We start from the raw sequence: 14,028 nt of genomic DNA on the forward strand, positions 1-14,028 counted from the left end.
TCGCCACCCTGCAGCAAACCCAGCATCCTCTGCTCCAACAGATTTAATTTCTTATCTCAATAGGGAAAACAGCCCTTCTGATGAACAGCAGAAAACACCCTGGGCTAATGTGAACACAGATTGAGAATACATACAATAGATGGTTTGATAAACTTATGAACGGGCACAGCACTGATATTCCTCATAGGAATTTGTGGTTGGTCATGGATATGAGCAAAGGAATTTGCTTTATACTGTAAATAATGATTCATGGGAGGGCCAACTCTCTTCAGTCTTATTCTGGTTCAGCTGGTGAAGGAGTTATTTATGAAGCTAGCATCAAGGACATATCAAACCTTAAACAGGATGTGTATAACATGCTGCTGCTTTTGTGTGCTTCACATTGTGGGACAAAGAGTTGTCTGTTTGCAGATAGATGAAGGCGGCTCTTCAACTGCTGTACATGACATAAACTCTGCATGAACCAGAGCCACATGTGTGTTCTTATTGTTAAAAGTCTTGTGAGGGCACATTATACCCTCTCCAAGAATAGAGTAGCTGGATATTATCAGTGACATGTTTTCATAAACACTGTTGTGTAGAGAAAAAAACAAAACAGCCAAGCTTCATACTGTGATATTACTTAGGGCTTTTTTTCCCCTATTGTTTTCCCATTTGCTTTATTTTTGACAACCTGCAAAATTTCTTTCTTTCTTCATTCAGCAAGAAGTCGAAGTCTGTGATTGAACAGAAAGATTTGACTTGTTGTGGCTTTTCCAGCCCTTTGCTAACAGCTTCATCAATGTCATGAAAAGCCACAACAGTGGTAATTGTGTGTCAACTTTCCCAGGTCCTAAAACAAAAGTTATTATGTGAGCACAAAGAAGTTATGTAACCTGATATACGCTGACAAAATTAGTTTTCCAATGTTTTACAGTAATCACCAGGTAGGGCTGCACCTAATAATAGTAGTGCTATCTTATCTGTGGTCTAACATGTCGAGAGTAATTTATTAAAATCATTAACGTTTCAAGAGTTTCAAGGCACTTCCTTTTTTGTAAAGTAATTAAAGCACAAATATTGCTTTATTTTAATTGCAAAAAATGTACACTGCCGTGTAGTAAGAATAAGGTTGCAATGCAACATCATACGTATGTGTACTTGTGCAGGAGTGAAAAAAAATCTAAAGTACTTCACAGGCTCCATATCAAAGTACGTATGGAGATATCAACACACGCCAGGCATGGCTGCAAAACGTTGCAGATATTGAACCTGATCGTTTTCAGGTGGCTGGGGTTTAGATAATATGGCACTGTGGGACGACATTGATTTTTCTTGCTTTGAACTGGCAGTCCTGCAGCATGCGCTCTGCACAAGGGGGAGCGTCTGGCTTTGGCACTGCATGGGGAAGAAAGAAGTCAGCTATATTGGCTGATTTGGCCTTTGGGTGGAAATAGAAAGTTAATAATCCATGGTTTGAGCAATAACAAAATATTTAAAGGCAAAATCATCACATTAGCTATTTCCATACCTAAAATACACATGAAAGGGGTAAATGCAAAGCTTCTTATGCTTTAATGACATGAGGGGAACGTTATCAGTGAAGCTGGATAAGGGCTGAATATTTGCACACAGGAGATTCTAATGTGTTAAATGAAAACACCAGTTGATGTGGTGATGAGATTATTAATTATCTTCATATTCTCTGAGAAGGCAATTGTAGTTTCTTGTAGTGGGAAACCGATTGAAGGAAATGAGTTGGACACCTTTGACGTATTGTTACGCATGTTTCAGGTGACAATAATCTAATTTCTCTTTTTTCTTTCTATAAGCTGCTTTATATAGAACGACTGCACGGAGATAAGGCTAATACAAATTCATAACTCTCTATAGTCTAGAGCAAATGTTTCTGCTTTATGGAGTTGTTTTTAATGGAAAATAACATTTGTAGTACATGACACTTTTTCCACCACTGGAATTTGAATATTGTATGTGACCATTCAGAAATCCCCTGTTTATTTGAAGAGGAAGAAAAAAGTGCATCCTCAGAAATGCACTGATAATTGCGTTAACACTCTTTTTGACTGAATTTCGTCCGGCTCAGACTATAGAGATCCACACAGTTGTTACAGAATCAAAGTTGTCAGAGTCGTCGATTCAGTTGCAGAAACGTGCATTTGATGGAAACCCAAGATTGCAGCAAAACAGATAAGTAAAAGTAAATAACTAAATAACATGCTATTTGATTAGTGCTGATCCTTTGGGCTGCTGTTAAAATGCTTTTTTAACAGTTCTCCTTCCCTTAAGTTTGACAAAAGCTTCATAAGCATTTCCTCAGGTTATAAAACCACCCAGTGTTTTCTGTATACAATAAAATCAATGCCATAATATTTATTAATAATGAACCAGCCGTAAGCACAGTGTTTATAAAAGATTGATTAAAAGCAGAAATATAGAAGAGTTTTTAGCACGTATGGGTGAAATGGAGAGAGATAACTTTAGCATTTATTACTCTTTATTTAACTTTGTACGATTTCAGTCCTTGCAGTCTTTTGCATATGTTCTAAAGCAGTGTCATGTTATCATACAGCAAAAACCACCTGACATGAGTGTAATGTGTAATGTGTTGTGAAATTGCAGAGCTCTGGGATGAACTATTCTCCTCCACGCGAGCACGTTCAACATGCCGCAAGTATCAGCACACCAAAGTACAGATTTTTGAAATGAGACTGTCTTCATGCAAATAGCTGTTTTGATGTCTTTTGTTGGCATCTGCTGCTTTTCTCAGGGCGCTATAATTAAACAGGAGGAGGCCACAACCCTTCTTTATTCTGTGTCAGTTTGAGAAATGGCTGTTGCAAAACATACTGTGTCAAAGCAGTACAAGTTGAACAACAGCTAGATTTCACACACAATGGAATAACATTTTTTTTTTTTTGAGTGTGGATAACTAAGGATTCAGGAATTAATCTTCATTACAGTGGCGCATGGGCAGAAAGTACGAGTTTGGGGATAGGAGGGTTCGGACCCTCCCTTTCCTGGGAACAAGATGACTTACTCTCTCAATATATTATTGCAAACAGCTATATTATTTTAAATAACATAATGCTATGCATTGAATGCAGTTGTGCTAATTCTAAACACAAAACAATGACTTTTTTAAACCTGAAAGATTACATTCCCCCCTTATATTCCTCACAGTGGTTTAATCCACTGCCTACCTCCTGTCCCACCACACATTAGCCCTCAGTGCAATAGTCTGTAGGGAGAAGAGGCACTGAGCGTGTGCCAGTGGTAGCTGACTTCACTAGCTACTTTGGAAAGGGTAGCTTAAAATAAAGGATGTGTCAGACATTTTTCTATACTTTACCAATGAATGGAACTCATTGTAGACACAGTGCATGTTGTTCAGCTGACTTGTCCTCCTCCATCCCTTTGTTCAATCGATGTCCCCACTTTGTCTATCAAGGTAACCTGTGAATGTGACGTAGTGCAGCAGGTTTGTTGTGGGAAGTGAGCCTCTCCTGGTGCGTTAGACAAGAACCAGCATGTTGCTGCAGCCACAGCCTAAAATGTGTGTGTGTGTGTGTGGGGGGGGGGGGTACTTTATTCAGCCATAAAGGTTCTAGATAAGTTCAGGTTGCAGCATAATAGCTACTGAAAGGCTGTGTGCTGTGTTCGCTGTCTCAGAAGAGAAATAAAAAGTCCCTGGTCATGCAACGTTACCACGCTGTCTTCATGCATTATTCACAGCTGAGTTGGTCCAGACTGTTAAAAAAGCTAGTTATTAGCTACTGGGCTGAAGTCAATTAAAATAGCCTAAAACCCGAGCTTTCCCAGCGACGGCTTGGAGCTGCAGTTCTAGAAAGGTAACATATGCAGACGTGTTAATCATAGAATTGCGAATGAGTAACAAATACACTGCGCTGCCACAACAATCACATATGTATTGAGGAGGATCACAGGATTGATTGTGGAATATTTTTTTAGCCCAGTAATATCACAAAAGCTTTTTGATAAAATCTTGATAAGAAAGCACTGAAGTGCTGTAGGAAATGCTTCATAATGGTGTCATTTGGCAAAGGCAACAGATGGAACGCAGAGAACAGAAACAGGCACATACAACGATTATTATTTTTATTTTTATTATGATAAATATAATTACTTGAAACATGTGAACATGTTGGTACAACCCTTACGTTGTTTACCTCTCAATTAGTTATTATGCATAAGTCTAATTATGGTTTCTTTTATATAGATTTAATATCTTATTAACTGAATATTTTTGGTGGCACCTTTAGTGTCCCCTTGAGGAATTGCTCTTGAGAAATTTTAATGTTAATTGCTCCCTCCTAACATGAAGTGAATTATCCACATTTTGTATTTATCACAGACAAGTATGCAACTGAATGAAAATGATAACTCATGAGGACATATTACTTATATGACTTACTCTTCGGCAGAAAAGCTTATGCCTGAACTGCTTTGATCCCTTCTGCTGGTAATGGTTTAAGTCATGACACCCCCAATTACAGATAAACACATTAGAAAATGGGTGTTAATAGTCAATGTTAAGTTCAATTTAACATAGTTAAAGCTTCTTTCAGTTGTTCCCTGACATTTTAAGAGCAGCACTCAATCAAGACATAATCTCTTTGAATAATGGAAAAAATGCCACATTTTTTTATTTACTCTTCATGTGTCACCACCTTGGTGTACACCCACAGAGCATCCCCTGATCTGACAACATCCTCAGGATAATGCTCATATATCATCATTAAAGAGCATTGACTCAGGCACTTTGTCAGAGGTTGCAGTCCAGTGAAAAGGGACAAAGGGGGCAGAAAATAGATCTCTTTGATGAACAACAGATTATGATGGAGAGGTGTGCGAACTTTACTTTCATTCGCTGCCTACATGTGCAGTGCAGCAGGACTTGGCATCTCGCATAGCAGCAAATTAGTGTCTGATCCCTAAGACAAGCTGCAAATGGGCTGTAATCCTCTTGGATCTTTGATAAAAACTACGGCAAAATGTAAATCTCCCACTTTTAAATCAATATTAACAGGGGCATGTTTCTATAAGAGATCAAATAAATATGCGTATTTAATATCCCTTTATTATATTTACAATATTTATTGTTTGTAGTATCACTATATACAGTATTTATAGGCTATCCACATACATTTACATCACAAAGAGGAGCTTTCTTTAGCAGCCTTGTGTGACTGTATTATCAGGGGATCAGCAGCCTCTTTCAGCCTGACTTCTATTGTTGTAATGTGACATGTGAAAATCTGACATAAAAATCCGACTGAGCTCCGTGACTTGAAGGCTCACCCCGACTGATTCTGCCTCAACAGTTTCCTCAATTTTAGTTGGCCCACCTCTGAGAAATTTTTCCTCCATAAATAGAGTAATTTCAAGTAATTTGAAAGATTCTCAGGGGGCCAAACAGATACCAGTATTTCACACAAAAAACAGCAAACATTTGAAAAACAGAAAAAAATGAGAATAATTTTCTTTCCTTTCTTATCTATTTCATCACAAAAGAGTGCACCTTACATGCAAATCTCATAGAGAAAACAATACGAATGTAGCAACAAAGTGCATGTAGGTCCAAATAGGGAGGATGGATGGATGGATGGATCAAACACAGGACTTAACAGGCAGGAGACTGGTTCAGTCATTTTCTCTGAACAAGCTTCATTCTGAAATTGGAGCCAGACATTGCATATTTATTCTTGTCAATTTGACAGAGGAATGGGAATGTGTAGTTTCGACGCTTAGGCAAGGCAAACGTGTTAAACGTCACATAAAAAGCTTTAAATGCCAGACATGACTTTTGAAATGTCCTCAAAATATGTACTGTTTATACATCATTGCATGAGATCACATTTTCGTGCTCTACACATCTGCATGGCAGTAATATTTTAATCGTCTACGTCTTTGTCATTCTTTGTCAAGCATGTTTGTCATTTGTCAGTGTCTCTGCTGGACAACCTATGTGATCAAACCTGTTTGGTATTTCTGCACCCGTTCCTGGTTACTTATCAGCTGACTTATACTGATATTGGCAATGAGATAATATCGATATATATCAACCTGGCCGATTTATCAGTCTAGCTCTAGTTCCAATGTTATTTTTTGTTCGCATCTGTATGATGCATTCCTATTCAATTGCATTTCCAGTAGCTAATGTTTATTAAGCTTATACCTTCTTCAGACAATATATTATTACATTGCTTGTTTTGTAAATATTGTAAGGAATTAGTCGCACTGCTTATGTTCTGACTGGCATTGGTTATTTCTCTTGGTTTATCCCTGAGCCATTCTCTGAACTAGTGCAACTACCTGCAAATGGCAACTAATTAGCAAATCAATTATGGGGATGTTCATTATTTCTACTGACCTTTCCCATTGGCACAAAAGTAGCAATTTTTCAGCTGTTGTTGAAAATAATTGTATGTGATGCATACTTGAACACTAAAGTTACTATGATAAAATACATAATTGGAGCCACTGTCCCAGGGCAGATTGGTGTTATACATTAAGCAAACCAGAAATAGAAAAACATCCAAGACAACATCAAAGAACATATAGGAGGATACAGCTAAAACCTGGTAAAACCACCACAGAGCAGACACTTAATACACAGACAGAACACAGAACAAAATACACAGATTGGACTGTAGGTCACAAAGTAGTACATAGTCTTTTGTGACTAACATGACAGTCACAATAATGACACAGAAAGGCACATAAAGGTTGCTTGTTGTTGTTTGTGCTGTTAATAGCCAGTCTGTCTGTGTTTCTTTCTCAGTTTTTCTCTTTATTGTCCAACAAGGATAAATGGGACAGTAATTTGAGCTAAGTGAGTTAAATATGAGTTAAGATCTGAAACCGCTGAGAAATATAATATGTTACTGTACACAGAGGAAGGTGTGGCAACGAGAAAAATAAAGCTCCTGCTATAAAGTTTAAATTTTTGTTTTCCTTTACTTATACACTTTAAATTGTATATTTTTTGTATCATATGGAAGCCGCTGAGGACGAGATAATAAACGTGCCGGTGCCTGTCTTGGTAAGAAAAGGCAAACAGCCTCTCAGTATGATGTCTTACAATAGTGCCATGTTTAACGGTTCATGCTGTGAGTTTCTCTAGAGAATTGTGTCAGTGAAACCTGGCATCTCTGGAGACAGACGTAGCGGGACATCCCAGAGTGCAAGAAGATGAGAGTTGCCAGATTAAAAGCACACTGAAATGCAGCTTTCTGCTTGTTGATCTGAACCCACAACTGTTTTTGTTTTTTTTTTTTTATTTTCCAATGTCGTAAATGGCTTAGGAGGCACAAACAGCATCAATTACCTCTGCATGTCAGGGGTGTGATAGATCAAATGAAATAAATCTAATGAAGATGAAAATGTGGAGTGCAAACATGACAGGATGAGACAAAGCATAACAGAAATTCATAACAGACATCATGTTCTCTTTGTTTGAAATAAACATCCCCTGATTGTGCAGCACAAGAAGAGGAGCTATAAATTATTCAGGTGCTCCCCGATGGCTGCCCATTTACAGCTGCTCACTTGCATCTGACTGGACATATTCTTTTGCCATATTCCTCAGTGATCTGCCTGTTTTAAAATGGCAGCAAAATGCATGTGACCTCTGAGTAGGACTTCGCCTTCACTCTAATGCTTAATTTATTCATTACCCTCCGCCTGCATGCGCTGCGAAGCCCGTAATCGTAAATACTGTAGCATATCAAAATGAATGTGAAGGGGAAGGAACACAGCGGATTATTACCGCTATATGTAAATAACAAGGTGAAATATGGCTCCCTCCTCATCACAGTGCAAGCACAACAAAGAAGGGGGTAAGAGAGGAATAACAGAATGCAGTGGTCATAGATAATACCACCATTTGCTGTATTGTAGCCCATGAAGGACATCTCTCTCCAGACAGCACAGCATGTCATTTTTCTACACTGCTGTTCCTTCCTTCATGCTGATGTGAGATTTGCTGTAGTGACTGCCAGGAAAAAGGGAAGACGGTTGAATGCCCTCTCTGTGAAGCATTTCCTAGGGGTTTAATGTTCACATCTCCACGACTAGCTGTCTATATTGTTAGAGGACTCAGTCAATTTTTGCAGATGTATGGTCATGACATTGGAAAATGACTTGCGACAATAAATTCTTGCAGCATATCGGGCTTTCTCTGCAGATCGTGACACTCCCTGCAGGTTTTAAGACAGTAAGTTTGGGGCTTTTTTAACTTTCAAGAATTAAATGAAATCAAACCCTGTTTTTGATACTATTTATGAACAATGGCCATTGTTTCATTGTATTTATGGCTAAGTCTGCCATTCACATGCATGCATGTAATCCAATGCTCCAGACTGAACCCCAGAAAGAACGGCAGCCTCCTTTGTTTCAGCAAGTGACCCATAAAGACATTTGTATGATCCATAAACCTGATTAAGTAGATTTTGTGCTTAAACCAATCCCTAATCACACTGTTGTCACCCCATAGAATGGATTTATTTGTCAATGGTTTTTGAAGAGAGAGAAAAATGATGTTACCCTGCCAATAGGGACGTCAGATCAGAAAACACTTGTATGTGACGCTTCCAAGAGGGCATGGAGCATTAGTATTTCCTCATCACTCTCTTTTCTCTGTGTCAGAGCTGTGTTACATTAATGCTAATGCAGACAGAACATCCTACTGCTGCTGTATCACATTTAAAGTGTTAATCTGGGGTGGCTTTTATTCTTAAGGAGCCACGGGAAACGCAATACATTTGTCGCCATGACTAGCATTGGCCACAAGCATTCATCGAAAATGCACCTTTATGACAAGACAATGGTCATTTTCACAACGTTTTTGACCGTTTGAATATTTCAATTTTCAAACAAGAACATAACGTACCTCACTGTGATCTGCTGTGATTTAGAAAACTACCTGTGCCAACTGCAGCAAGAAATCAGATTACAAAACTTAACAGTGTTGTACGGTGCACAATATGAAATGCTGTAAATGTCTTTGAAATGCAGTGTGTCCTCTCTGAATCCAAAATTGTCTTTTTTTTCTTAATTTACCCATTTGTATCAGAATTGCAGCATTACAACAGTTCAGTATGACAGAGAATATTATCTCTATGAATCAAAAATAAAATCTCCTTTCTATTATGAACCTAGCGTGTCGCAGTGTAAGTCATTTTATCATTTAAATATTCTGCACTTGACAGTTACAGCATTTAAGTGTATATATTGCTCAAAGGCAGACTGCAAGCTGAGTAATAGTTTTTTAATGTCTGTTGTCAATTCAATCGTTCTCTGAGTGCATGCAGTCATCAAGGGACTGACAGACACAAATTGAGGTCAAGTCCACTCACTTTTAACAGAGATGCTGCCCAAATAAATGGATCAATAACACCTCTAATCACTTTCCCACTTTGATTCTGTCTCACTGCACCTGAATCCAAAATGAGAACTGGCTACCTCTGTTTTTTGAAACATCTCTCTGTGCTAAGTTGTGAGTAAGATGATCAGTAAATATTGCCTCATAGTTAAAGCACTATATACTGAAATTGAAATTACCTCAAGTCTATATATTTAACAACGTCTTTCTAACCAGACATTTGTCAACAAAACTTGTCACAATGTTAGGATTGGAGTTTCTTTGTCACAGTCATTGATCATTAGTCATGCACCGTTGCCTATATTTAGATGCACACGTCATTGTGAAGCAGGCTGCTTACAGAGCAGAACCAGGTTTCAGCATCAGGGTGGCACTCTGATTAAATTCCCAGCGTGCTTGTTCCCCTGTGTCCTTTCCTTTTGGCAAATAAATTGGAGTGAGCTGACCTTTCATCACATATGCACAGCAAACTTAAGTGTTTAAGCTTCAAGAACCAGACACGTTAACTTCAATTAATCAAGTGAGTACCATTACAGCAGGTGACATGTACGAGATGGTTCACTGCACCATCCACATATTTTACTCATCACCACTCCGAGGCATTACTTTCTGACTTTTTCCCGGTGGACAGGGCTGATCACTGAGCTCTGTCGCTCCGTCACACACGAGTCTGCTATACTCAAGTTTATGTGGATTTCTGTGCTAGCTGGCATTATTATATAGTAGCTTCAAGTTTTTTAAAACATTTTAAAACAGCCAGCAGTGGCTTATAAGACACAACAAATTCATAGAAGTCAAATCCATTATGCTGTAGTAAAAATAAGTAGATTTTTGAATAAGATTTTTCAAACAGTTATTGTCTCTATCGCAGACAAATACATTTAATGTAATGCAAGCAAAAATAAATACTATGTAAATAGTCCAGCTCGCCTTCTTATCCAGGCTTTTGAGACAACTCTTCCAGTTTTTGATCACCTGTACACTAGACTTTCTTGGTTTCAGGCATTTCATGAAAAATTCACATTTGTAAATCATCATAGCATGTACAGTACAAAAGGAAGTGGGACTCACTACTTGTCTTCCAAATCTCACAGCTCAGTTTTCCTCCTGAATATTTATGAGTCTGCTAACTTCAACGGCCAGGGAAAGAATACCAGCTCTCAACTGTGCAACCGAAGATCTTTGGCTTCCAGATAAGTGAGATGTTAAATATGATACAGGGCCAAACTTTTATTTAATATGCATAATTCTCATTAACTTTGGTTTCAACATTCAACATTTTTCTTTGATCTTGAAAAAAGCTGTAACTTAACTTTATAATAGTATTCAGTCATTGTGGGAGTGGGACACAAGCAAATTATGGCGATGTCACACTTCTTTTTTGGATGTAGATAATTATGAGCAACTGTTGTAATCTGCACAACAGCAGTATTATGCACAATGACATAATGAACTTGTGGTGAAACATGTAGTCTATTTATTGAGTAGTTGACTGATAATGAATAAATTGCTTAGCTAATTTATTAAGGAAAAATGCAAACCATCCTCTTGTTTCAACTTTTCAAATGTGAGAATTTGGAGCCTTTCTCCATTTCTTCATATAATTGTGACTTGAATATCTTTGGGTTTAAGACTGTTTGACAAAACAAAACATATGAAGTATGTATTTTTTTACATTTTAAAGCGTAAACAAATCTATCAAGTCTATCAGTGGTACAAATATTGGGTAGCTTAATGGACGACCCACTCAACCTTCTGAGCCACGGCCAAGCCCTGATACTGCATAATCAATGCAAAACATCTTGAAGAAAATCAATGCAAGTCAATAAGGTTGTCAGAAAAAGTCAATAAGAGTTATTCGGCAAACAATAAAAAGGCAGGAATCATTTAAGACAAGGTCAAATAAAAAGGTCACTATGATGTAGAAGCTGTTTGATGAATGTATTTAGAGAGATATTTTAAAATAGTGATCATTTTCACAGCCTAAACTTCTCACAAAGTTTCATAGTTGAAGAGCCTTGAAAGGAAACCAGCAAAATCAGAAGGAAAAAATGGAAAGCTCTACTACAAAATCACCAAATTAGGGGTAGTATAATTCTGGTCCCTTAGTTGTCCTGACTTCAGATATCCAGCTGGTGTTAAGACTCATGATGATGAAAATTAGATGAAATAAAAGCTTGGATAACTTTCTCAAGGTTGGAGAGGACCATATTTTTTTCATTGGTACTTTCACTGGAGGAAGCAAGACGGAGCACTTCTCACATCTTGATCATAGAGAGTAAAAAAACCAAAAAGTCTAGATTCTGGAACTTCCAGACAGGCTGCATATATATTCATTTTTTGTTGAATCAGATTAATAGAACCAAGTTGGTGGAATTCAGCAATCCCACATTCACCATCTTTAACTCCCAGAAAGTTTGGATGTTGTTTATCTGCAAGCCAGTCATTAAGGTGAATCTGCCAGTGTAATTGAACAGAGGAATCAGTCCAAATAATTTCATTACGGGCTGTATATGAACATCTTTTTTAGAGCAAACATTTTCAAACATGTTCTCAATGTTTTTTTAAAAGCTGGAAATAGAGGGTTTTTGCTGGGGAAATAGATATCCTGTTTGCAAATGATATTACTGAGTTGGATCATCCAATATTATTACCATACAGAGATAAGTGTGCCTGAGAGAGTAGATTTAAATGCAGTGGAGATGAGTGTGGCCTAAAAAGTAGAAAAATATAGTCAGGGGTTGGAAGCAATTCAGATTCATTTATTTGGAGTCGTTCAGTATTGTAATCCTACTGTTCCACAATTTGTTGAACATTTGGTGTTGGCTTTAATTATGTATTGACAGGACATTTCTTGTAAATAATGAAATCCCAGGCAGAATCTCTTTGCAAACATTTTTGAAAATTGATTAAAAGCTCTTGTGCTGATAAAGAGTATTTAATCGATGTAGGAGAAAAAAGATCAATCCATGGGAAAACCCCACACATGAAATATAGACGAGATGATGCACTACCTCCAGCAGTAGGAAATGATCTATCAGCAAGTTATGGTCTGGACCGTTTGAAGGGCGGCAACTATGACATAAACCCTTTCTTGAGGCTTTCAAGCAGAATGACCTGGTCTCTGGTGTCAACTACCCTACTGAGATCAAAAAGGATTCAAACTGAGCAATCACAAGCACAAACAGCAACAAAGGGAGTTCAAGGAAAACCATTTTGTACTGTACAACTTCTTAAAATCACATCTAAAACTTCTCAGTGCATTATTATTCATAGGAGGTAGCAGTTTGGGGAATCTCCTTATTCCGAAACCTAGAAAAAATATACAATTTATATAAAATATATAAAACTACTGTGTTGTAATCAGTTGCATATTGCACATCTTGACGTTCTGAAGAAGATTTAGTTCAGGTTATTAGATATTGACTGACTGCAGTACACCAAGTTGGAGAAGATCTCCCAAGTGACACATTTAAGAAATATATATTATCTCATTGTACTGTAAAATCTGTGAAGGTCTGGCAGAGAGTAATTGATATTTTCATACTGTGAAGACTTGATATAATTCATGGAAATGCAGGGCATATTTTGCGAGGCCTTTTTTAACATTTTATAAAGTCCCAGTATCTCACCAGAGTTGACTTGTTCCACTCCACATGACTCCATATCCATTATAGATGGATGGCTCAGCCAAGCCAGCAGTATACATATGTTTACAACTGTCAAATGCGCCGAGAGGACTCACTGAGAGTCCTGCAAAAACAGCTATCCATCTGAGCTGGATGGATCCTGAAGACTTTGTTGTAACATTATCTCCCAAGTATATCAATAATACATACAGAGATAAATGCGCCCAAGTGCATAGAATCAAAAGCAAGCATTGCGGCTTTGGTAAAGGACCTGGTTGAGATTCACTTTCAGTTTCCAAATATGGACACTTCCTGTAAATCGCTGCATTTTAAAGTTGAAACATATTAAACATTCATCATAATTATCTATGGACAGAGCATTAATTCACAAACATTATCACTGTTATCAGTTAAATCTTTGATTTGTAAATGTTGAAAATCCACACCCTGAATTCAGTGGATCAACAAAATGCATTGACAGTAGTATGAGGGTAGAGATGATGAAGTTGTTGTTGTTGTAAAAGACAGTTCCCTATCTGCTCAAGATGTTGAATGAGTATTTTTTTTCCAGTCTAAAATGTTATTTTTATGAGGAAAGATATAGCTGATCTAATGTGTGAAACAGAATTTGAGATTACTGTGGCGTACATGGAAGATGTCCCTCAGTTAAACCTTGTTTTGGTGTGAAAGCTCTCTTTGATTGTGTAGTTCAAGACTATGCAGGGGAGTGAAGTGTTTTAGGTACATAGCTTCAAATGTGATTAATAGTTGATGTTTTGAGATTTGTTCTCCACGGTGTTTGTTTTAAGGAGCTCGAGAGGTTTTTTTTCCACTTCCAAGACATTCAGTGAGACTTTGTAGAAACCGCCAGTTTTTTATCTTAAGTCTGCGTCATTTATTGAATAACTCAGAATTTGTGCTCATGTATTCTTTAGGGATTCGGCAAAAGAGTCACAGTGCAAAATAAGATTTTATTTTCCAATGTCCATGAAAAAC

General features: G+C 37.5%; 1 protein-coding gene across 1 annotated transcript in view; it reads left to right on the forward strand.

The window, feature by feature from the left end:
• Positions 1-14,028, forward strand: part of lrfn1 (leucine rich repeat and fibronectin type III domain containing 1) — a 95,393-nt gene that overhangs the window by 48,680 nt on the left and 32,685 nt on the right. The gene's annotated exons all lie outside the window — the stretch shown is intronic.

Source organism: Pempheris klunzingeri, chromosome 4 (assembly GCF_042242105.1).
Source record: "Pempheris klunzingeri isolate RE-2024b chromosome 4, fPemKlu1.hap1, whole genome shotgun sequence".
NCBI classification, from domain to species: domain Eukaryota; kingdom Metazoa; phylum Chordata; class Actinopteri; order Acropomatiformes; family Pempheridae; genus Pempheris; species Pempheris klunzingeri.